Genomic DNA, 26418 nt, shown 5'->3' on the forward strand with positions numbered 1-26418 from the left:
TCGATCTGGACCCAATATACCGACCACTGCAACGGACAGCTGGAACTGACAACCGGAAGCGGCAGATTCAAACCACTACAAATGCCAGAGGAAAGATCACAGAAGCGCTTCACAGGAGGCTCCCAAGCACTGAGGATGTCACCTAGACAGGGGACGAAACGTCTGCAACACTAATTCCCAGCTCGGCGAACAGAATCACAATACCTCATTAACCTTAATTCTGCCTTTCCTGCTATCTTCATGGATCTATGGACATGCACACCAAGGAACTTCTGATCCTCTGTCATTTCTAGGGTCCTATCATTCAACTTGTTAGTCCTCCCAAAATGCATCACCCCACACATTTCAGTTGGCCACTGTTTAACCCATCTGAGCAGCACTATCTATAACTGCATGACTCTATGATTAATACTCATTCAGCTTGGCAGATTAAAAATACCTTCTTTCAGTCTTGTATGGGCATTTCATATACTTTAAGAACTATGGGCTGAATTAGACTTATTTGCTATCAGTTTCGCAGATTTTTGTTGGTTTCTCTGTATGTCCAAGCAAGTTTTCTCACTGCCTCATACCAAACTTGCCTCATTAACTACCTACTCTACCCCTACAGTGCTCCTCTTGGCCGATTCTAGGGTGGTTCTTCCACTTACCATACCCAGAACAACTCACTCTGTTGATACATTTCAGAATGGACTGGCATTCTATAAAAGGCTGCTCAACACCCGGAAAAAACACAGACCCTTATACTTGGTACATGGTAGAGAAGGGAAATTAGTTCTCTGCTTTGTGGAGGGGGTTCTGGAGGTCCCTCTGGACGGGAGCATTTTGACTCACTGAGGTAGTGCGTTGTAAGTCATGCCTGACTACTCCCAGAGTCACAGCAGATGTCAAAGTTTTCTTTTGAAAAGGTACACATAATGCCTGAGTATTCCTTCCTGCAATTGTTCCCATTTCTATAGCCTCAATTGGACTTCCCAGGACAATGTATGAAGCTATGACTGACTTTTCCTCTTGCCAAATCATTCCCCAGAAATAAATCAACTCCGCCCAAAGGTAATTTTTTGACTACTCCTAACAACACTACTCCAGGAACCACATCAAATTCCAAATGGACTTTGTACAATGGAACTGGGATATATTCTCTACCTACACCATTTACTAACACTTTGGTTGTCAATTAACTCGGTGGACAAAAAACTAAATTTTTCTCCATCAAGAGAACTGAGTACCCTCTCTGTCTCTTAGCATAGTTATGGATTTAGATTCTTTCTCTGAACAAAAACGAGATTTTTTCTTTTTAGATATAACCCTTCATATGTCTCAATTATTCTAGGTACTTCTTCTGCACTTACAGCAGTGTCTACCACCAGTCTCTTCGTTGTAGTTAAAACTACACTGTAAAAGGCTCATGCTTTACCACTCTCTCAGTTGCCTGCAACATCTTACTTCACTTGCCCTAACTCACTCCAAATTCCAATATCACTAACCCTGCATGCCCCCTATGCTTCCTGCTCACTTACTCGGGTCACTTCCCCACCTGCACCAGCAAAAGCACTATCAGCTTTGCCATCCCCTTTCATCTCATTTAATGACTGCCTCTTTCTCACTCCAGAAGTAAAACAGTCCACAATAAGACAGATAGCATCAAGATGGATGGTGGACTGTCCAATATTCAACTCCACATCCCTTATTGGAAAAGGATTCTAACTCTAATCATCCTGCCACTTGCTTGTGGCAAGTGCAAGGATAGACAAAGCCTCAGGATTTGTCTTGCGGGTTGCCCTTGACTTATTGTGCCAGGACCCTCTAAGTGAAGATTATGTCCCTTGACTTGACTGAGGACTGTTAATAGCCATGACAAGCTTTCCTGGCACAGCAATATAGCAGTACTGTAAACCTTGACCTGGCTGAGGGGCAAGGTGCAACAAAAAAAACCAAGACAGGGGATGCTGTGAGCATCCAGGAAATGTCAGAGTAAATGTACGCTAAGAGAGCAAGAGAAGAGCCCGTATATGCAGCTTGGTTTAGTCCATGAGCTGGATGCATGGCTCTGCATGCAAAGTGTCCTTGCTGCAGCACTGCAACGAGAATTGCCATTGCTCCCAAGATGTTGAATTGAAATACAAAAGCATCCTGTAAGTGGATGTAAGTTAGAGATGTGCAATAAAGGTTGTTAGAGGCTGGTATATGTCAAGTGCCTATGTCAGGGCATAGGCTGCGTGTAGCTTGTGCCTATTGTGCCCTGAGATGTTGGTGCTTAATATCCAACATAGAGGTCCTTTGGAGAAAGTAGTGAGCTGGACTTGCCATTTATCTGTGCTGACCTCCATGTTAAGAACAATTGACATTTAGTTTGCTTGTGGCAAGTGCAAGGATAGAAAACTGCACATTATTAATAGCAAAACTCACTTCAATAAAGGTTGGTACCAAAGAATAATCTCCCTTAAAAGAAAATCACTGCTGCTTAGAAAGAAACCGTTCTTGACATTTGGAATTTAGTTTAAAAATGCAGTGAGTTGCTCTCAGCATCAAGACAGACCTCTGTAGATTTCTTGTGTGATTCTGCCAGATTTCCCATGATAGCCCATGTTGTTCATGCCCCAAAAGAAAGATTTAAGGTAGCAGCCAACTCATTTGATTTGATCAAATGTTATTTGATTTATTGTAGTCAGATGTACCCAAGTACAGTGAAAAGCTTTGCTTTGCGAGCAATATAGCCAATCATAGCAGACAAGGACATACAGATCATGAGGTACTTAGACAGAACAAGGAATACAAGGTTACAACTGCACAGGAGGTGCACAAAAGAAAGGTCAATATTAAATTTGAAATTAGACAAATCCATTCAGCAATCTGATAACAACAGGGAAGAAGCTGTTCTTGAACTTGTTGATGTGTATGTTCAAACTTCTGTATCTTCTGTCTGACGGAAGAGGTTGGAATAGATTATTATCAGGGTGGAGGGGGTCTTTGATGATGGTGGCAGCATTTTAGCAGCAGGAAGAAGTGTAAATTAGAGTCTATTGATTGGAGCTTGGCTTCTGTGATAGTCTGGGCTATGCAACAACTTTCTGTGGTTTCTTATGGTCCTGGGCAGAGCAATTGCTGCACCAAGCAGTTATGCACCCAGATAAAATTATTTCTATGGTGCATCTGTAAAGGTTAGTGAAGGTCCCACGGACATTTCAAATTTCCTACGTCTCCTGAGGAAGAAGAAGTGTTTTTGTGCCTTCGTGACCATTGCATCCATGTGGGAGGTATGGGACAGACTGTTAGTTACTATCACTCCTAGGAACTTGACACTCTTGATCCTCTTCACCTCAGCTTTGTTAATGTAGATGGGAGTGTATCCTCTTCCTTTCTTCCCGAAGTCAGTGATCAGTTCTTTTGTTTTGCTAACACAGAGAGAGAGATTGCTATAATTGCACCATGTCACCAAGCCCTCTATCTCCTTCCTGTATTCTAACTTATTATTGTTTGATATCCAGCCTACAATGCTGGTATCATCAGCAACTTGTAGATGACCTTCATATGAATTTGGCTACACGTGGGTGTACAGGGAGTACACTTGGGGGCTGAGTACCCATCCTTGCAGATAACCAGTGTTGAGGGTTATTGTGGAGGAATTGCTGCTGTCTATCTTTTCTGATTGCGGTCTGTGGGTCGGGAAGCTGAGGATCCAGTTGCAGAGGGCTCGGAGATTTAAGATTAGTCTGGTAGGGATTATGGTATTGAAGGCGGAACTGTAGTCAATGCGTAGGAGCCTGATGTTGGTGTCCTTGTTATCCATATGTTACAGGGATGAGTGAAAGGGCATCCACTGTGGACTGTTTTGCTGGTAAGCAAAATTGCAGGGACTAGGAGCAAGCTGGGAGGCTCGACTTGATGTGGGCCATGACTAACCTCTCAAAGCACTTCACAATACTGGAGTTCAGCACCACTGGGCTGTAGTCGTTGAGGCATGTTGCAAATGCTTTCTTTGGTACTAGGATGATGATGGTCTTCTTGAAACAGGTGGGGTCTTCAGATTGTAGCAGGTAGAGCAACATTTTGGCATCCAGCAATCTTCGCAATCATTGTTGAAGGGTGAAGCCACTGGTTCATTAAATTGTCTATAGTTCTGCATCTTTTTTAACTCTTCCAGGAAGTTGGGGTGGGCGAAGAGATGGGGGAATGGTAAAGAAGGAAACAGAAAAGACGGATACAAGGATATCACATTCAGAATGGAGATAATGCATTTTTGAATGATGTCTTTTATTAACCTGGAGCACAGCAAGTAATGGAAGAGATGCAGCATAAATTCATTACCAGGAACGAGAGGATACAGTCATGGATACTGAAGAAGATTTGGAAAATAAGTTCACTTCAGGCAAGGACTGTGGAGATCTAAAAGTGTTTCAACAATGTTTATCAAAAAATAAACACTGATGTTAATTAGTAGAAACAGAGGAATTAGACAATACAGGAGCTCACTAATAGCTGTACAAACTAATCTTTATGTAAACAATTCTTATTTTTCACTAAACAAGACAAACTAGGATGATTGAAGCGTCTGGATTTTAACTGTTTCCAGAGATAACCTTGTTTCTACGAAGTATTTTATAGTCAAGTAAAATATTTTAACATCCACACCACAGCTGTGAAGAGCAGATACAGTGTGTTTGCTCAAAGTGATTCATGACCTGCAAATTTGTTTGTGTAGCTCCATTTTAATTTGCACAATTATAATTTGCTTCAATTTAAAAATAATCAGGTGCAAAATTTTGATCGAGGAGTCTCTAGTAATTTAAATATTTTATTTATATTAAATATTTTCATATAAAAATTGCTGCAAATTGCTTAAGTAACAGTAATAAAGTTGCTAACCAAATACAGAGAAAAATGAAGTACAGAAAACAATCAAGGATACTTAGATGGGTGAAACTCAATTCAGTCCTCTGTTATTGCAGGACCCTAACTTGCATTTGAAGTGTTGATTGTCTGGAGTGATAGAGTCAAACAACAACCGCTTGCTGTTCTTGTTTTCACCTTCCTAGATCTTTTTTTGTCTTCTTTGCTTTATTCCCTCTTTGACTCCTGGCCTCTGATGACCTCTGGCGAGGAGCGATGATCCCTAGCTTGGCGTGGTGGTCTCACGGTATGGCGTCCTTCTGGCCTCCTGCAGCAGCCTCCTGGTGCAGTGTGTCACCGGCGTGGTGTGGAGCCAGCGCCCAGTGCAGACTGGAAGTTCAGTGCCATCATGATCTGCTGTTACTGAAATATCTTCTGTAACGCTGGATATTTTATTTCTGTAACAAATCTTGTAATATAGAAGCTGTGCCTAGGTACTTTTGTATCTAAATCACAGATGTAATTAGTGATGTATAATTTTTTTACTGTACCTCATTATTGTCACGTATATTCAAAGTCCATTCTATTCTTTGTTGCAATTAGATTGAAGCTCCTTTGAGGCATGTCAAAATTCTACTGTTTTTCGAAAGTCTGTACTGAGTTGTTTTGTACTTGATTCATAAATAATTTATAAGTAAATACAAGTCTATTTTTGAAATAAATAAAGTTGATTGTCGCTGGAATGAAAGGCTGAAGTTGAAGAGTTGTGTTCAATAGCTGCAATGGATTCTGCAGTTGAATAGTCCGAATTTGCCTTTGACGGTAAATTCACTCGGATGGGCATTTTTGGGAGGTAAGTGAAGGTCTTTTGGCTTTGTGGCTCTTTGCTGCACTTTAAAATTGCCTGGACTCCTTTTCAACATAACTGTGATGATTTCTGGAAACCCTCCTCCATAACTTCCAGATGCAGAGAGGTGGTCCAACTTTCACACCCCATGGCACCTTCCCTTGCAATCACAGAAGCTGGCGCACTGGCCCGTTTACCTTCTTCCTCACCATCCAAGACTGCAGACTAAACTTCCAAAAGTAATTTACCTGAACTTCATTCAATCTAGTCTAACATATTTACTGCTTACAATCTGGTCTCCTCTACACTGAGGAGACGAAATGCAGTTTTGATGGGTTTTATCAAACACCTCTGCTTCATCAGGAAAAGTTACCACAAGCTTCCAGTTACCTGCCAATTCAACACACCACCATGTTCCTATGCAAATATTTCTGGCCTATTGTAGTGCTCCAGCAATACTTGGTACAAACGGGAGGAACAATACCTCATCTTCCACCTCGGTACCTCACAGCCCTCAGGACTCAACAAGGAGAACGAGCACCTCCTTCCATGTTCATTATGCACCTCCACAATCCCAAGTCCTGTCTATATTGGTTGCTAGTAGCACAGGAAACCCATTTTCAACAACTCAGACCCTGCTATCACCTATTCAGTTCCTCTTCTTCCCTGACTGGCTATCAACAATCCCGTTGTCTTCTTACCTTTGCTTCTCTCTCTCTCTAGGCAACATCGGTACTTGTCTCAGTCCTTCCCTCTTCCCCCAGCCCAATCATCAGCATGAATACAACCATTTCCTTGCTGTTTTCAGTTCTGAAGAAAGGTCACTGGACTCGAAAGGTTAACCTTATTTTTCTCTCCACAGATAGGGGCTGAAGGGTGACTTTATAGAGGTTTATAAAATAATGAGGGGCATGGATAGGGTAAATAAACAACATCTTGTCCCTGGGTTGGGGGAGTCCAGAACTTGAGGGCATGGGTTTAGGGTGAGAAGGGAAAGATTTAAAAGGGACCTAAGGGACAACTTCTTCATGCAAAGGATAGTGTGTGTATGGAATGAGCTGCCAGAGGAAATGATGGAGGCTGGTACAATTACAACATTTAAATGACATCTGGATGGGTATATGAATAGGAAGGGTTTGCAGACATATGAGCCAAGTGCTGGCAAATGGGACTAGATTAATTTAGGATATCTGGTTGGCATGGATGAGTTGGACTGAAGGGTCTGTTTCCGTGCTCTACATCACTATGATTCTATGACCGGCTGAGTTTCTTCACCAATTTCTATTTGTGTCTTGACCAATCAAAAATTCTTTATCAGAAAATAATACTGAAGGCATTTAGATAAAATGTAATTCTATAGACATGTTCACTCAAACAATGAACTATGAAATCTCTTCTGATTTTAGCCAGATTTTACATGTGAGTATATGACTTAGGAACAGCAATAAGCCATTCAACCCCTCAAGCACATTCCGCCAGCTGCTAAGATCATTGCTGATCTTACCGTCGTTTCTTGTGACTAGATGGCAATCTGTAACTAGTGGTGTGCCATAGGGATCAGTACTGGGACCACAGCTATTTGCACTATATACTGATGACCTGGATGAGGAAAGTGAATGTAACCAAATATGCAGATGACACAAAAATAGGCAGTAAGGCAAGTAGTGATGATGTCACAAAAGACCTACAGAGGGATATAGACAGGATGAGTGATTGGAAAAAAAAAACTTGGTGGATTGAATCTAAAGTGGAAATTATGAGGTTATGCACTCTGGAAGAAAGAATAAAGGAAATGAATATTATTTAAATAGAGAAAGACTAGAATGGAGAACAAAAAATAGCCGACAAATAATGTGTTCAAAAAGGAGGGTACAAAGAAAATACCAGAAATGTTGGGGAATACAGTTTAGTGAGAGGAAGGAACTTAAGGAAATCAGTATTAGTAGGAAATTACTAGGTATTGTTGGGAAAATTAGTAGATTTAAGGTCAATAAATTCCCAGGGTCTGAATAATCCACATCCCAGAGTACTTAATGAAGTGACCATTTAAATAGTGGATGTACATGTGGCCAACTTCAAAAATTCTATGGATTATGGAACAGATGCTACAGATTTTAGGTTATTTAATGTAACCACACTGTTTAAAAAGGGAGGTAGAGAGAACCAAAAATATAGACCTGTCAGCCTGATATTGGTAGTAGAGAAAATGCTAGAGTCTATTATGAAAGATTTAATGGCTAAGCACTTGGAAAACAGTGGCAGGATTGGACAGAGTCAGCATGGATTTATGGAATTGGAATCATGCCTAATACATTTACTGAAATAGTTAGAGAATGTAACAGAGTTGATGAGGGGGAGCAAGTTGATGTGGTTTATTTGAACTTAAAGCGCATGGGATAGGAATAATGTCAAGCCATTTAGAAAACTGGGTCACACTGGGAAACAAAGAGTAGTAATAAACAGATCTTTTTCTGAATGGCACGCAGTGACTAGTGGGGGACTGCAGGGATCAGTGTTTGAACCCAAGCTATTCACATTATACAATCATGATTTAAATAAAGGAACTAAATGTAATGTCTCTAAACTTGCAGATGATGCAAAGCTGGGTGAGGGGGTCATCTTTGACAAGAATGCAGAGATGCATTAATTTGAATTGGACAAACTGAGTGAGTGGCAATTGCATAGCAAATGAGTGGATAAATATTGTAAAATATGGATAAATGCAAGGTTATTCATTTAGAGCAAAAACTGGAAGGCAGATTATTATCTGAATGTCTATAAATTGAGAGAGAGGAGAGGAATGTGCAATGAGACTTAGGTGTCCTCATGCATCAGTCAATGAATGTAAACATGCAGGTGCAGCAAGCAGCCAAGAAGGCAAATGGTATTTCAGCCTCCATAGCGAGGGGATGTAGGAACAAGGAGGCCTTTGTGCAATTGTAAAGGAGGCCTTTGTGCAATTGTACAGGGCCTTGGTGAGACCACTTCCGGAAGACTCTGTACAATTTGGTTTCTTTATCTGAGGAAGGATGTTCTTGATACAGAGGAAGTGCAGAAAAAGTTTACCAGACTGACTGCTGGGATGGCATGACTGATGCATGATGACAGGGCGAATCAGTTAGGATTATATTTGCTGACTTTCGGAAGAATGAGTGAGGTACCTCATAGAAACCTATAAAATTCTAACAGCACTAAACAGGATAGACACAGGAAGGATGTTTCTGATGGCAAAGGAGTCCAGAACCATAGATCCAAAGAGTATTGGAGCTCTACAGCATGGAAACAAACCCTTCCATCCAACATGCCCATGCCAACCAGATATCCTAAATTAATCTATTCCCGTTTGCCAGCATTTGGCGCATATCCCTCTAAACCCTTCCTATTCATATACCCATCCACATGCCTTTTCTGAGAACCAACTCCAATGTCCAGAGATACTTGTTATGAAACATCAAAGGCATTCAGCTGTGCAGGTTCTCTGCTGGATCACATCGCTGTGTAGGTTTACTGCTCATTTGTTTCACCTCCCACTTTGTATCGTTCTCTCTCTTCCTCCTTTTTTTAAAAAGTGCTGTTGTTTTGATCTTTCCCCCTTAAGTTCCAAAACAATGCTTATAAAACAGTAATTATTGCTCCAAAAATGTGAGGAAATCAGCTCCAACACTGAAAATACATAAAAAAAAAGAGCAGCTCTTACAGCTACAATTTTGTCCCATCCTCATAAGGGGTCACAAGCTAATGATATTGGGGAAACCATTTAGGACTGTGATGAGGAAAAAATTCTTCATCTACAAGTAGTGAGCCTGTGGACTTCAGTGTCACAGAAAGCAGTCGAGGTCAAAACATTGTATGATTTAAAAAAGGTACGAGATATAGCACTTGAGGCTAAAGAGATCAAAGGATATGAGGTATAAAGCAAAAACAAGTTATTGCAGTAGATGATCAGCCATGATCATAATGAATGGCAGAGAAGGTTTAACGGTCTGAATGGCCTACTTTTGTTCCTATTCTCTACGTTTCTACAGCAGTCGCAGGCAGGAGAGTCGATGTTTCGGACATAAGCCTTCCTGATAAAGGGCTTATGCCTGAAATGTTGACTCTCCTGATTCTTGAATGTTGCCTAACCTGCTATGCTTTTCCAGCACCACACTTTCCGGCTCTGATTCTCGAGCATCTGCACTCCTCAAATTCTCGCATGTTTCTACAACACAGGTATCTGGGAGGCCTCGTCCATAAATCTCAAAAAGCTAACATGCAAGTTCAAAAAGTACTAAGTAAGGTAAAAGGGAATATATTTATAAATAGGTAATTTTGCTAAAACCGAACATGGCATGAGTCACAGCTGGAATACTGTGAGCAGTTTCGGGCCTCTGATCTAAGGTGAGATCTTCCATCATTGCAGGCAGTCAAGAGAAGGTTCACTAGGCTGATCCAGGATGTGGAGAGACTGTTTTAAGAGGACAGATTGAGTATGTGGGGCCTGTATTCACTAGACTTCAGAAGAACAAGAGTTGATCTTATAGAAATATCTAAGATTTTTGTGAAATTGACAGAGTAGAAACAGAGAGGTTGTTTCATCTTGCAGGAGAGCCTAGGACAAGAGCCCCTAATCTCAACAAAGAGTCACCCATCTAAGATGGAAAAGTGGAGGAACTTCATCTCTCAGAGTAATCCATAGAATTCTTTACCATAGCTAGTTGTTGACATCATTGAGTATATCCAAGGCAGAGATAGACAGTTATTAATCAGTTGGGCAGAGAGTCAGAGAGCTGTACAGCATAGAAACAGATCCTTCAGTCCAACAAGTCCATGCCAAGCATAGAGTAATAGATTCATAGAGACATACAGCATGGAAACAGACCCTTCGGTCCAACTTGTCCATGCTGACTAGATATCCTAAATTAATCTAGTCCCATTTGCCAGCATTTGATCATATATCCCTCTAAACCCTTCCTATTCGTATACCCATCCAGATGCCTTTTAAATGGTGTGATTGTACCAGTCTCCACCATTTTCTCTAGCAGCTCATTCCACACATGCATGACCCTCTGTGTGAAAATGTTGCTCCATATGCTCCCTTTTAAATCTTTCCCCTCTCATTCTGAACCTCTGCCCTCTAGTTCTGGACTCACCTACCCCAGGGAAAATATCATGTCTATTTACCCCATCCATGTCCCTCAAGATTTTATAAACCTCTATAAGGTCACCCCTCAGCTTCTGACATTCCGAAGAAAACAGTCACAGCCCATTCAGCCTCTCCCTGTAGCTCAAATCCTCCAACCCTGCAACATCCTTGTAAATCTTTCTGAACCCTTTCAAGTTTCACAACATTCTACTTCAAGGAGGGAGACCAGATTGCACACAATATTCCAAAAGTGGTCTAACCAATGCCCTGTACAGCTGGAACATGACCTCCCAACTCCTATAATCAATGCTCTGGCCAATAAAGGAAAGCATACCAAACACCTTCTTCACTATCCTATCGACTTGCGATTCCATTTTCAAGGAACTATGAACCTCCACTTCAAGGTCTTCTTGCTCAGCAACACTTCCCAGGACTTTGCCATTAAGTGTATAATTCCTGCCCTAATTTGCCTTTCCAAAATGCAACACCTCACATTTATCTACATTAAACTCCACCTGCAACTCCTTGGCCCATTGGCACATCTGATCAAGATCCTGTTGCACTCTGAGATAACCTTCTTCGCTGTCCACTCCACCTCCAATTTTGGTGTCATCCGCAAACATACTAACTATTTCTCCTATGTTCACATCCAAATCATTTATATAAATGACAAAAAGCAGTGGACCTGGCACCGATTCTTGTGGCACACCACTGGACACAGGCCACCAGTCTGAAAGGCTAACGTCCACCACCACCCTCTGTTTTCTACCTTCGAGACAGTTCTGCATCCAAATGGCAAGTTCTCCCTGTATTCCATGTGGTCTAATCTTGCCAACCAGTCTACCATGAGGAACCTTGTTGAACGCCTTACTGAAGTCCATATAGATCACGTCCACCATTCTCCCTCATCAATCCTCTTTGTTACTTCTTCAAAAACACTCATGAGACATGATTTCCCCCATACAAATCCATGTTGACTATCCCTAATCAGTCGTTGCCTTTCCAAATACACATAAATCCTGTCCCTCAGGATTCTCTCCAACAATGTGCCCAACACCGATGTCAGGCTCACTAGACTATAGTTCCTTGGCGTTTTCTTATCACCTTTCCTAAATAGTGGCAATACATTATCCAACCACCAGCCTTCCAGATGTCCTAAATTAATCTAGTCCCATTTGCCAGCATTTGGCCCATTTATCTCTAAACCCCTCCTATTCATATATCTATCCAGATGCCTTTTAAATGTTATAATTATGTCAGCCTCCACCAATTCCTCTGGCAACTCATTCCATACACGCACCAGCCTTTGTGTGAAAAGGTTGCCCCTCAGGTCCACTACCCTGGGGAAAAGACCTTGGCTAATCACCCTATCTATGCCCCTCATGATTTTATAAACTTCGATAAGGTCACCCCCCCAGTCTCCAACACTCCAGGAAAATAGCTTCACCCTATTCAGCCTCTCCCTTTAGCTCTATCTGTCTAACCCTGTCAACACTGTTGCAAGTCTTTTCTGAACTCTCACATTCCACAACATCCTTCCTATAGGAAGGATACAGAATTGAACCAGTATTCCAAAAATGGCCTAACCAATGTCCTGTACAGCCTCAACACCATGTCCCACCTCCTATATTCAATGCACTGACCAATAAAGACTAGCATACCAAACACTTTCTTCACTGTCCTGTCTACAATCAAGAGTTAAGGGGAAAAGAGAAGAAAGTGAAAAGTGGAGTTGAGAATGATCAGATCAGCCATGATCTAATTGAATGGCAGAACAGACTCAATGGGCTAAATGGTGTGCTTCTGTTCCTACATCTGATGGTTTTATGGTCTACTTTTTTGTTGTCCTCTAAACCTTTTGATATCATTACCAAGAATCCATCCAACTCAGCCTTAAAAACATTCAGTGATCCTATCTCCACTGCTCTCTAGGGAACAGAATTGCACAGATCAACAACACTCTGAGAAAAGAAAGTCTTCTCTCCATTTTAAATTCAGATTCTTTATTTTTATATTGCATCTCCTTTTTCTAATCTTTCTCAAAAGTGAAACACCATCTAAGCATCCAATCTGCCAATGCCCCTCAGGATTTTGTATGCTTCATTAAGAGTACCTCTCCTTCTAAACACTAATGGATATAAGCGTTTGCTTAATCTGTTCAAACTTTCCTTATTAGATAACCCCTTTATCCCAAGAATCAGTAAAGTGAACTCATGTTAGTATATCTTTTCTCATGCTGAATATTAAAGAAAAACATGGTAATTTAATTGACTTACTGCATGCTGTTTTTGCTGGAAATTTAATATAATTTAGTTAAGGAGTTCTGATTTATCACTTCCTTACAAATTTCTTATTTGCACCAACCAGTTGCATATAATTTTCTTATGCCAAGTAGTTTTTTCAGATCTATATCTTTGCACCTGCAGATATTCATGTGAAGATTTTGTAGGTAACAATTCAATGACAAGCTGATCTTATGTAGCATTATTTTAATTATGTCAAATTCCACAATTAAATGATGTGCGATTTTTAAAAGTGCTTTTAAACTTTACCCATTTTCTTGTCAGAACTGATCATACATATCTATTTACCACACGAGTTATTTGCAATGTGGAGCATTTTTGGACATTGTAAAAGATCTTCACGTGAGTCTTAATTTAGTAGAACAAAATAAATGTGAGAATGGATGAGGCCAGAAGCTTCAAATTTTTCACATATTAATGTGGATCTTAAAGGAGTGGAGGGTTGTGAACTAGCAGAGATGTTTAGGGAGGAACTTCCAGAATTTGGAACCTAAGCGTGCTAACCAATATTGGAGAAAGATAAAGAGGAAACTATAAGTTTAGAATCTGAGAAACAGAGTATATTACTGGGTGGTGAGACAATGTGTGGGGTTGGAAACTGATAAGATGGGGAAGGACAAGCTGTGAAAGATTGTAAATATGGGCTTCAGATTTTTAAATTTGAGCTGTAGGCAATCAAGCCTATGCAAGTGTTCCATATTCAGTTTAAGCATGGTTGACTTGTATCTCAAGTCCTTGATTCTATATCCATTAACTAAATCTAGCAATCCCAGCTTTGAAATTTTTAATTGCCCTGGCCTGAATCCAATCCAATACCCAATAATAGCACAAAATGAAACAAATATGTACTAAAAAAAAAATCATCAACCCACAATATATGTGATGGATTTACTAAGTGTAGGATTCAGTTGTAGAGAAATGAGATATTGTTGAGAACAGATTTAAGTTCCAGAAGGACAACAGAAATGGGATAGTGGCTTGTGGTCAGAAAAACAGTTATTGGAAATGTCTTCACTGGGTTTTCTTAAGGAAAAAAAATCTGTATAGAACAAAATAGAATGGAAAATACAAAGTTTATATGTTATAATCTCACATCAAAGGTCTATTGACAAAAATTTACAAGTCCATAATTGTCCAACGTACAGTGAGTTTAGTTCCAGAGATTAAAAATGCATGGAAACGATGGAGATAGAGGAAAGATGTAAACAGAGGTAATCCATAGGTAGTTCACTGGAGTGTCATCAAACAAAATTTGATATTAAGCCATTTGGAGATATTGGAGCAGCTGATCAAAATAACAGTAGATTTAAATGATCACCTCACAAGAAGTGTTGAGATCTAGTGAATTCAAAGATTAAGATTGTGACAACTGAAGGTACAACTGTCAAAACCGGGTGATAACAACTCAGAATACTTGACAGGCCATAATTAAGGACGATAGATATCAGTGAGGTTTGTAGGACTAGAGGAGATTACTAAGATAAAAGGTGCAAGATTATGTAGGGACTTGAAAACAAGGATGGAAATGGAAATAGAAGTTTGAACACTTGACCTTGCTTTGTCCGTCACAGGCAGCAGACCTGTTATTTTGGTTAACATGCTTTTTGGTCAGTTGATGTCCGCCAAAAATGACCATACTTCTGATCTTTCAATCTAAATTCTACATGAGCAGAATTTCCATTTTATCAATACAAAGTACAAATGAGGTGCATTTGATGGAGCATTAAACACCTGAAGAATATTTTGTAAAGAGCCAAGGTTTTAAAACCGTTATTGCCAGCTCAGTAACACTGCACACATTTGAAGTCCCAATAATACACAATTTACCAGGTCAGAACTCTATTAAGCTTCTGGCTTCTTATCCAGCTAAAACTCTATATTTGTTGTACTATTGCATTAGGTCATTGACAGCAACTGAGCAGGAAGAATCACTGCTATCTTCATCCCCGATGTTATTAAGTGAGGATTCTTACTCACCAGCAGCACCCCTGCAACACAACTGCCTGATTCAAGGAGGATTAAGGGTTTATCTCAAAAATGAAATTGGTGCGAATCTGCTATTACCAGTGGTGTCACTCTTATTCTAAGGAAACTTCAGTTTAAATGGACTGTTGTAATCAGTTGGCACTTACAGCTATGATTTAAAAAATCTAATATGAGAGGTTCTGGAGCTTCCTGTTAGCTAATCTATGGTTATTCTAGTAAACAGAGGTAACAATTTGTCTGAATTGGCTTCCAAGATCTTAGTGATAGCTCACCGCTTTCAGCCTGATCTTGATGCTACTACAATCCCGGAAGGCATCGTTGCTGTCGTAGCCGACTGGAAGATCTTCGCATTTCTTTTGCCGGTGACGTTTCCTGAGCTCTCTTTTAAAGGGAAATAACTATGAATGTGCTTTAACCGTTAAATACCGTTGTTGATGGGCTCGGCGACATAGAGCCGCGAGCCCCGAGCTGACTCCAACTGCCGTGAGAACCTTTACCCCGAGCTCGCTCCAAACCCGGGTCCTGCTCCATTCCAACCTTCACTGACTGGGGAGGGGGGGAACAACAAGTTTTACATTGCAATAGTTTCAAAAGAAGCCATTATTAGAAGGCAGACAGTGAAAAGTTGGAAACATAGTTACATTAAATTCTACTCTCATTAGTCTCCAGTTTAAAATAAAACATGTAATCCGTTTAGTAAACCTGCAATGAGTCTATTACTCCCCGGCGAATGGATTCGGCGGACAGCTTCCCCGCTCTGTTCCAGCAATGAGACGCCTCCATGTGGCGCGCTCCCTAGACTTGGCGCTGCTCGTGGAGTCTCCTGCAGAAATATTTGCTCCTCCTGCCTGCAATCTGTTATCATTGCTCGCTGCTTGGTGAAAATCCAAAGAGACAATGTTGTAACATTTATTCGCACTACAGTGATCGAAACTTCCATTGATCCTTCTCCCTCGTTCCTGCACAAAGGCAGAAAGGGTGAAAAGACCGGAGCTGTTCCCAGTCTTGAATTGAATTTATTGTCACGTGTACAGAGGCACAGTGAAAAGCTGTCTTGCGAGCAATACAGACACATCACAGAGTTAAGTAGCATAGATGAGTAAATAATAGGTAAACAGTGGCAAAAACAAACAGAAACACAGGTACAGGTGAATGTTCAGAGTTTGTGAGTCATTTCAGTATTCTAACAACATTAGGGTAGAAACTGTTTTGAAACCAGCTGGTGTGTGTTCAGGCTTTTGCACCTTCGCCCTGATGGTAGAGTTTGCAGAAAAACATTGCCAGGATGGGATGGATCTTTGAGAATGCTGGCGGCCTTTCCTTGACAGCGGGCCTGGTAGATGGATTCTATTGATGGGAGGTTGGCCTTTGTGATTGCCGCGCCGAGTTCACCATTCTCTGTAACCGTCTCCAATCTTGAATGGTAAAGTTAACATATCAGGTAGTGATACATTAAGACAGAATGCTCTCGATGGTGCACCCATAAAAGTTGGCAAGGGTATTTGCTGTCATGCCAAATTTCCTCAGCTGCCTGAGAAACAAGAGACATTGATTAGATTACCTACGGTGTGGAAACAGGCCTTTTTGGCCCAGCTAGTCCACACCGACCCTCCAAAGAGTAACCCACGCAGACCCATTTCCTCTAACTAATGCACCTGACTCTACAGGCAATTTAGCATGACCAATTCACCTAACCTGCACATCTTTGTGACTGTGGGAGGAAACCGGAGCACCCGGAGGAATCCCACACAAACACGGGGTGAATGTGCAAAATCCACACAGTCACCCAAGGCTGGAATTGAACCCAGGTCCCTGGTGTGGGATATAGGTAAAGTAGTGTTACTTCTGCAATCATAATTACTTATGCAAGGTAAATGAACTCACACCAGTGTATAATTGTTTCAGCCAAGAGCTGAGTCAACAGGAATGAAAACTATGTGAAGGAAATACATAATTGTTTTTGTATTAGCTAAAATGTGCATGCAAGAATGAAATGTGCCTGCAAACAATGGTAGATGTTACAGACAGATAAGGTGCTGTGAGGGGAGGAGGTTAAGCTAGATGTGCCTGTACAAATAGTAGTTATAAGCATCTATTTCCCGCTTCTGCAAAAACAAGAACAAACCACAATCAAGAAGTCATGAGGTCATAAGATCATAACAAGTAAGGGAAACAGATGGTAGTGAAGGAGGATATACCTAACAACGGACCACGGTGGGATGTGGCCAAACGGCCTTGTGAGGCCAGAAATAAGCATTTTGTCACAGACAAGGCCGAATAAGGCAAGAGATGAATAAGAGTAATGGGCGCCGGTCTTAGAGAGGTGGGAGATGTAAACAGGGGAGGAGCAATGGGATGAAAGAATAGGAACCAAATTACATAAATATTGTGTACTAGTTGAATTCAGTGTTTGTGTGTCCCTGCCTTGAGGACAGTGGACCCAACACCCCTCTTGTAAGAATGAAATAAATGACACTATTGATTCAGATCTTTTCTTGAACTGAACTTATTGCAGTGAGTGAGCTTCGTTTCTCACACTGGCACTGTGAGGCAGCAGTGCTAACCACTGTGCTGCCGGTCATTGCATTTATCATCGTAGTCTAAAGGCTGTGATTTTACAGTTGCAAATGAAAGACAATAAAGCAATTAAGACATGCAGTATTATCCAAACTTAATTACAATCCTGAAACAGACTGGGGCAGTTTGGATGGGCGAAGATAGAAATTGGAAATATAGTTTCAATTGAGGAGGGAAACGGAACTGAGGGACCGAAAGGCACACTCCTGTGTTCTTAACAATTGTTTGAAATGCTGAAATTTTACTCAGCATTTCATCATAAAGAAAATATAAGTGATTTTAAGAAAAACTAAGGTGTTTCCTTTTCTCATGAACAGTGTTTTAGTTCATATTCAAGGGTCGGCTTTCCAATCATTGCTTAGCGTTTGCACCACAAAATCGAGCCCCTTATCCCACATACAGACTCACAAAAAAAAACTGATTAATGATTCTGTCACAAAAAGCGATAGGTTTAAATACCAGGCTGTGGCTCATAAATGTCAGTCTGTTGGTTCTGATTTAAAAGACTTGGCAGCATGGAAAGCAACGAGGTAAAAACAATGACTGCAGATGCTGGAAACCAGATTCTGGATCAGTGGTGCTGGAAGAGCACAGCAGTTCAGGCAGCATCCGAAGACAGGCAAAATCTGAGGACAGGCAAAATCGACGTTTCGGTTTATTCCTGATGAAGGGCTTTTGACCGAAACGTAGATTTTGCCTGTCCTCGGATGCTGCCTGAACTGCTGTGCTCTTCCAGCACCACTGATCCAGCATGGAAAGCAGCTGAGGGTGTGTGGTGTCTAAAATGTATACATCCATTGCCGGGGTTGTTCAAGGAAAAGAAATGACAAGTGTGTTTACAGAAAAAAAATGACACAAGATACTGTGGGTGTGGTGTATCTGAAATGTTGGAAATGCTCAAGAGGTGAGGCAGCATCTGTGGAGAGACTAACAGAGTCAACAGCTAGATTTTGGGATTAATGGAGAAGCGATGGTCTTCACCTGACCTCAAGCACAGATTTGATACGCCAAAGGGCCTCTTATGTACTGTGTGATTCCATGATACAATGATCTTATGATTTCTGTGACCTGGATTTCCTCCCTTTCCTGCTCTTATTTTAAATACGACACCTTGTCAAGCAGATCTGAAGGCCTTCAACAGTGTTCACTGTTGAAGGCATAGTGTTAATATCATTACACTAATAATGTACAACCCCAGGCTAATGTTCTGGAATTATGAGTTGATCCAACATGGCAGATGTAATAGTTAAAACAATTTTTTAAAAAAGAAATCTGTATTCAAAGCACTTGTTGCAACAGCAATATCAAAAACTATCTGGTTCACTGATATTCTTCGGGGAAGGAAATCAGGCCTGATTTGGCCTACATATGACTTCTGACCCACTGTAATGTGGTTAACTCTCAACTGCACTTAGACTCATAGAGATAGACAGCATGGAAACAGACCCTTCAGTCCAACTAATCCATGCCGACCAGATATCCCAACCCAATCTAGTCCCATCTGCCAGCACCCAGCCCATATCCCTCCAAACCCTTCCTATTCATATACCCATCCAGATGCCTGTTAAATGTTGCAATTGTACTAGCCTCCACTACTTCCTCTGGAAGCCCATTCCACACATGCACCACCCTCTGCGTGAAAAGGTTGCCCCTTAGGTCTCTTTTATATCTTTCCCCTCTCATCCTAAACCTATACCCTCTATGTCTGGACTCCCCTAACCCCAGGGAAAAGACTTTGTCTATTTACCTGATCCATGCCCCTCATGATTTTATAAACCTCTATAAGGTCACCCCTCAGCCTCCGACACTCCAGGGAAAATAGCCGTAGCCTATTCAATCTCTCCCTATAGTTCAAATCCTCCAACCCTGGTAACATCCTTTTCTGAATCCCATCAAGTTTCACAACATCCTTCTGATAGGAAGGAGACCAGAATTGCAAACAATATTCCAAATGTGGCCTAACCAATGTCCTGTGCAGCCGCAACATGACCTCCCACCTCCTATACTCAATACTCTGACCAAAAAAGGAAAGCATACCAAACGCCTTCTTCACTATCCAATCTACCTGCAACTCTACTTTCAAGCAGCAATGAACAGGCACTCCAAGGTCTTTTTTTTTCAGCAACACTCCTTAGGACCTTACCATTAAGTGTATAGGACCTTTTAAGATTTGCTTTCCCAAAATGCAGCACCTCGCATTTATCTAAATTAAATTCCATCTGCTACTCCTCAGCCTATTGGCTCATCTGATCAAGATCCCATTATAATCCGAGGTAACCTTCTTGGTTGTTCACTACACCTCCAATTTTGGTATCATCTGCAAACTTACTAACTATACCTCTTAAACTCACATCCAAATCACTTATATAAATGACAAAAAGTAGTGGATTGAGCAGTGATCCTTATGGCACTCCATTGGTCACAGGCCTCCAGTCTGAAAAACAACCCTCACCACCACCCTCTGTCTTCTACCTTTGAGCCAGTTCTGTATCCAAATGGCTAGGTCTTCCTGTATTCCAGGAGATCTAACCTTGCTAACCAGTCTCTCATTGGGAACCATGTTGAACGCCTTACTGAAGTCCATATAGATCACATCTACTGCTCTGCCCTCATCAATCCTTTTTGTTACTTCTTCAGAAAACTCAATTAAGTTTCATGACACTTGGTAATGACTTGGACAACCAGATCCCAATGCATCTTAGCGCACTGCTTTCTCTTACCATTTAGACAATATTCTTTTCTATTCTTCCTGCCAATATATCACATGATTCCACATTGTACTCTATCTGTCAGATCTTTCCCCACTCACTTAGCCTATCTGTATCACTTTATGGCCTCCCTATGCCTGCTTCGTAACTTAGTTTCCAACCCATCTTTGCATCATCAATAAATAACAGGGGCAGCTCAGTGGTTCGCACTACTACCTCACAGTGCCAGGGACCCAGATTTGACTACACACTCGAGTTTGCACACTCTCCCCATGTCTGCGTGAGATGGCTCCGAGTTCCTCACACAGTCCAAAGGTGTGCAGGTTAAGTGGATTGGCCATGCTAATTTGCTCATAGTGACCAGGGATGGGCAGGCTAGGTGTTAGCCATGGGGAATGCAGGGTTACAGGGATGGGGGAGTGCGGGACAATGTGGGCCAAATGGTCTGCTTCCATACTGTAGGAATTCTATGATAATTCCATGAAATGTCATGACCATTCCTTCAATATCTTTATGCAAGTCATTAATATTAAATGTAAAAAGTTGAGGCCCAGCACTTACCCCTGTGACACAGTAGTTATTACATCTTGCCAACCATAAAATTTCTTATTTATGCCTACTCTCTGCTTTCTGTTAGCCAGATTCATATTTAAAGTTAGATAGATTGTTGTTAAATAAGGGGCTGAAAGATTATGAGGAATAAGCAAAAATGTGAAGTAATCAGACCAGCGATGGTCTAATTGAATGGTGGAGCGGGCTTGAGGGGCAAAGTGACCTCCTGTGCTTCTACTTTGTATATTAGGCCCAACCATTTTTACCTGTTTCATTCATAAACATGCCTCTAAGGTCAGAAGTTGGTTGTTGCAATATTAATTTTACAGGTTCAATTCCATTCACTGCTCCTTGGATATTGAAACAGCTCATGTCTGCATCTGACAAGATCGACAGAACATTTCTTGTATCATAAATTTCCAATTTCCTTGTTATTGTTTGTTCCACAAATACCAGCTAAAGAATATTTTAATCAAGACAGAAACTAACTACTGCCCCTTGCCATATAGTGGAAGGAGTAACATTGAATTCTCCTCAGCTCATTGATCCCCAGTTTTGATCTATTCTAAATTCTGTTTAGAGAATCTAGTGCCACATGAGTGTAGGTTAACTTCATTGGCTGGACAGCTGGCTTGCAATGCAATAGCATGGGTTCAACTTCTGTACTGGCTGAGATTACACTGAAGGTCTTATATAGTCTCGCCTGAATTGCAGTGATCCTCATTTTAAACACTACCAGTTGACTCTCACGAATAAGAAAGTTGTCCTCTGGGACTAGGGTGATTTTACCTACTGCCACACAACATGATGGAGATAACGTCAATGTGAAAACAGGACTCCAAACCATTGTGTGATGGCCCCTTTTACTGTCAGGAAAGAAGCATCTACTATTAGTTAGTTTGGGAGAACAAGGTCAGGATTGTTATTCACCCATGTTGTTTTTCTCACCGGCTGTCATAAACCCAGTCTATCAGTGTTCCTACAAAGCATGTTGGTGATATACATTGAAGTTCCCAATCTAGGTTACGTCCTGTGCCCTTACTGTTCTCGGTGATTTTTCAAAGTGATGTTTAGCATAGGTTCCTGAGTTGAGGGAGGTGGTCATCAACAGGATGTCTTTGCCCATGTTTGGCTAATGCTGTGAGACTTCATGAGATTCTAACTCAATGTTTAGTCCCAATTGTATTATGGCTTACTTGGATTTGTCCTGCTTTTTGCATGCAGGACATGCCCAGGCAATTTTCCACATTGTCGGGTAGATGCCAGTGTTGTAACTACTAGAACAGCTTGGCTGTTCTGGTGCACAAGTGTCCAGTATTATTGTCAGGGCTCATAACCTTTGCAGTATCCAATGATTCCAACCATTTCTTGATATGATGTGGAGTGAATTAAATTGGCTGGTGTAGCAGCCTCCTGGCTGCTAAAACACAGAAAGATTGGTAACTTGGCCAAACAGTAAGGAATGCTGGGTACATTGGCCAAGTGAAACTCTGAAATCACAAAGCCCACACACCACACACAGTGCAAATACAGCAGCCACGTGCTAGTGAAATGAGCATAATGCAAAAGGCAACAGTTATTCTGGACAGACACCCAAAACAACCTATCCACTAAAGAAAGGAATGCCCAGACATAAAGGCACTGGGTCCTGTTAAACAAAGAAATTAACAATGGCCTGCCAACTAAATTATTGACTCTTGTATCAAGCTATTAAGTGTATCTCCCTGATTTGGCCAGCACTATAGGAAGTTCCAGAAAACCATCTAAAGGGTATAAAAACATGGAATTCACCTGCAGACCTTTCTCTTGAAACCACTCTCGGAATCTCTGGAAACGTCTGAGGCCTTCCAAGTTGCTAGATCTGTCCAAAGTCTGTCCTATTTAGAATGATGGTAATTGATTGATTGATTGTTGCTTTGTTTCTGAGCAGCACAAGCAGATCATAGTAAGCAAGGATATGCAGATGAAAGAGTGAAAAAATTCTTGGACAGAGTGAGGCATACAGCTTACACGGCACAGGGCATGCAATGTCAACATTAACAAAATCAATATTATTTGAAGTTAAGGGGTCCATTCATGAGTCTAATATCACCAGGGAAGGAGCTGTTCTTGAACCTGTCGGTGCATGTTTTCAAGCTTCCGTACCTTCTGCCTGATGGAAAAGGTTGTAGGAGAGCATTACAGAGGTGTGATGGGTCTTTGATGATGTTGGCAGTCTTTCTGTGGCAATGAAAGGTGTACTTGGAGTCCTTGGATGGAAGGGTGGCTTCCCTCGTGGTCTGGGCTTGCACACAACCTTCTGTAGTTGCTTCTGATGTTGGGCAGAAGCAGTTGCCATACCAGGCACCCTTGATGAGGAGGTGCCGGTCTTGGATGTTGGACAAAGTTAAAAATCACACAACACGAGGTTATAGTCCAACAGGTTTATTTGGAAGTACAAACGTTTGGAGTGCAGCTCCTTTCTCAGGTGGAGCAAGATCATAAGACACAGAATTCATAGCAAAAGATCATAGTGTCCTACACCTGATGAAATATATTGAACAAACCTAGATTGTTGTTAAGTCTTTCATCTTTTAGAATGGGTGCAGATTTTGATTGATTAATGTGTAAATCCCAGAAATTCTTTCAAGTCACATTCCTTAGATAACTTAGTTTTTATATTAAAAAGATGACATCTCAGCTCAGACAATGCATTAAAGCTGTGCGGTTAGAGGCTATTTGTATTCCCACTTTGGAAATATAACCAGTCTGACTCAATATTGAATAATCAATCGAAAACTGCACCCATTCTAATAAAAACCTATTCAGTTGATGTAGGTAGGGGAGGTGTTCTCCTTTCTTTCTGAAATCAACGATCAGTTATTTTATTTTGCTAACAATGAGAGAGAGGTTGTTATCATTGCACAACGTCACCGAGTCCTCTATCTCCTTTCAGTATTCTGACTCACCATTGTTTGATATCCATCATACCAAAGTGGAGTCGTCAGCAAATTTGTAGATGGTGATTGTTCGGAATTTCACTGCACATTCGTGCCACACAACACAATGGAGGATATTCTCAATGTAAAGGCAGAACTTTATTTCCACAACAGCTATGTGGTTACTCTTACCGACACAGCCATGGGCAGATGCAGTTGCAGCTGGCAGATTAATAAGTGTTACGACATGGGGTACACCCTTCTGCTTAATTTAAACCAGCAACACAGAAAAGATTTATCCTGTGCAGTAATCTTTGAAAATTCGGGAGGCCAAGAACTAGTTAAATTAAAAGTAACAACTTTATTTCTTAAAGTATAACAGAGAATAATTAACTAATAACTATTTACAACTCCTTTCCTTTTCCTTTCCTACTTTCCCCTTCTACGATACTAGTCCGATAAAACCCCCCAATTAAGATTTACCAAAATTCAACTTTTCCAAAAGCAGCTAGACATCGAATCTTCTTTCCTTCTTATTAGGGATATCTGCTTTGCAGGTTACTGATCAATAAAGGTACCTCTAAGAAAGCTATTCTCGGGGGAGCCAAGATAGCGGATGAGAGGATCGTGTTGCAGAGCTCCGCACTGCAGCACAAGCGGGACTAACTATTAACCCGCTTATCCCAGACCATCGCGATATCCTGGGACTCTAGAAAATTTGTGGAGTCCCAGGAAACTGAAAAATTAACTTACCTGTGTTTCTTGCTGTCCAGAGATGCTGGAGAAGGGAGGAGGAGCATCCGAGGCTGGGCTCACTGCCCAGCCTATAGGATCCTTGGACTTGATTACTTACCAGGCCATTGTGAACGAGCTTCCGAAATCTCACGAGATGCTGGGTAAGTAGATAGAGCAGAAGCTGGTACCGATCTCTACCACGCTGCAGAAACATGAACAGCAGCCGGGAGGCCTGGAGGAGAGGACGGATGAGGTTGAGCACAGAGTCGCAGTGGTAGACGCTGATGCCAGTTCCTCTAAGGATAGGATCCAAGCCCTAGAGACGCAGATCTGTAGTTTGCGTGACCAAATGGATGATCTTGCGTGACCAAGTGGATGATCTTGAGAACAGGGGCAGGAGAAAAAATATTTGAATCATCGGTCTGCCTGAGAGTAAGGAAGGTGAGCAACCTGCAGAATCTATTGAGGACTGGTTGCCGAAATTTCTTAACTTGGAGACTGACATGAGAGGCTTGAAGATCGAAATGGCACACCAGGTCATGGAGATCAGGTTTGGGTCAACATCCTCGTCCTCTCCAAGTGCTATTTCATCACTATAGAGATAAGGAAAGAATTGTGGAAGCTTCCAGAACCCATGGCAAGGGTCTTAAGGCCCTAATTTATGAGGGCTTTAAGATCATGTTCTTCCAGGACTTCTCAGCAGTGGTGATCCAGAAAAGAAAATCTTATGACGGTGTCAAGAGAAGACTGAGGGAGCTTGGATCCAGTACTCCATGAGGTATTCGGTGGTGCTGTGGATCACCTTAGATGGATTTGTACATCTCTTTGACACGTCGGAGAAGGCAAGAGACTTTGTGGAAAAATTAACCTAATCTGAACAATGGTATGTACAAATAGTAGTGTTGTTTGGAAATGAGGAAAAAAAGAGGAAGTCTGGTTGGAGATTTCTTTTCCTTTTTTTCAACTATTGGTTTAATAATTTAGTTTAAACTATGTTTGGCGGTTGAGATGTGTACTTTCAATTTCTAAGTCATACCAAAGGATGGGTGGGGTATTTATCCCCTTTTCTTTTATAAAAATGTTTTATTTTCTTTATTCATATTGCCATTCTATGGTGCATTTACTTTCTTTTCTGTTTGTGTTTGCGGTGCGGCACGAGCTAAGAGGAGGGAAAATGGTTAGGATGGATTGATGCCTACTTATAGGCAATTTGGGATGGGTAGTTGCCTCTTTTGAGCATGGAGTGAGTTCCCCTATTCAGTGCCATTGGCACTTTATATGTTTTTTTTTGGTTTTTGTTGTTTTTAATCTTTGATAGTTTTGTAGGTTTGTTAAATGTAGTGGATTTAGTTTATGTAGTTTTTATGTTGGTTGGATTATGTGACACTAAGGCTCAGCAATTTGTGGTTCGAGTTCCTCCTTTCTGGAATTTGAACGTTACTGCAGAAGGTTACGGCTAATGACTTAATTAAATGCTGTACCTGGAATATCAAGGGAAATCACTCATCAATTAAGAGGAAAATGGTACTTTTGAGTCTTAGAATGGAGAAGGTGGATATTGCTCTGTTACAGGAGACACACTTGGATGATAGGGAACATTTGAAACTACAGCAGAACGGCTTTGATCGGGTTTACTTTTCATCATTTAATACCAGAAGTAGGGGAGTGGCTATATTGGTTAGGAGGAATCTCTCATTTAAGTTACAATAGTGTGTTAAAGACACACACGGGAGGTTTGTAATTCTTAAAGCCTTGATAAATGGGGAAGAATATGATGTTTTAAATGTTTATTGCCCTCGAGCTCATCCCCTCAAGTTTTTCATAGATGCGTTTTCTA

General features: G+C 41.1%; 1 protein-coding gene across 9 annotated transcripts in view; it reads right to left on the minus strand.

The window, feature by feature from the left end:
- steap2 (STEAP family member 2, metalloreductase) overlaps positions 1 to 15757 on the minus strand; it is a 65134-nt gene extending 49377 nt beyond the window's left edge. For 6 of the 9 annotated variants that reach the window (XM_043690362.1, XM_043690361.1, XM_043690365.1 and 3 more), the window contains exon 1: positions 15364 to 15757. The gene's annotated coding sequence lies outside the window, so the exon portion shown is untranslated. Of the gene's footprint in view, positions 1 to 5006; positions 5009 to 7854; positions 7868 to 15363 lie in introns of those variants that run through there. The other 3 variants (XM_043690368.1, XM_043690367.1, XM_043690366.1) reach the window with 2 other exon arrangements.
- Between the last annotated feature and the right edge of the window lie 10661 nt (positions 15758 to 26418).

This window comes from Chiloscyllium plagiosum, chromosome 5 (genome assembly GCF_004010195.1).
Source record: "Chiloscyllium plagiosum isolate BGI_BamShark_2017 chromosome 5, ASM401019v2, whole genome shotgun sequence".
NCBI classification, from domain to species: Eukaryota; Metazoa; Chordata; class Chondrichthyes; order Orectolobiformes; family Hemiscylliidae; genus Chiloscyllium; species Chiloscyllium plagiosum.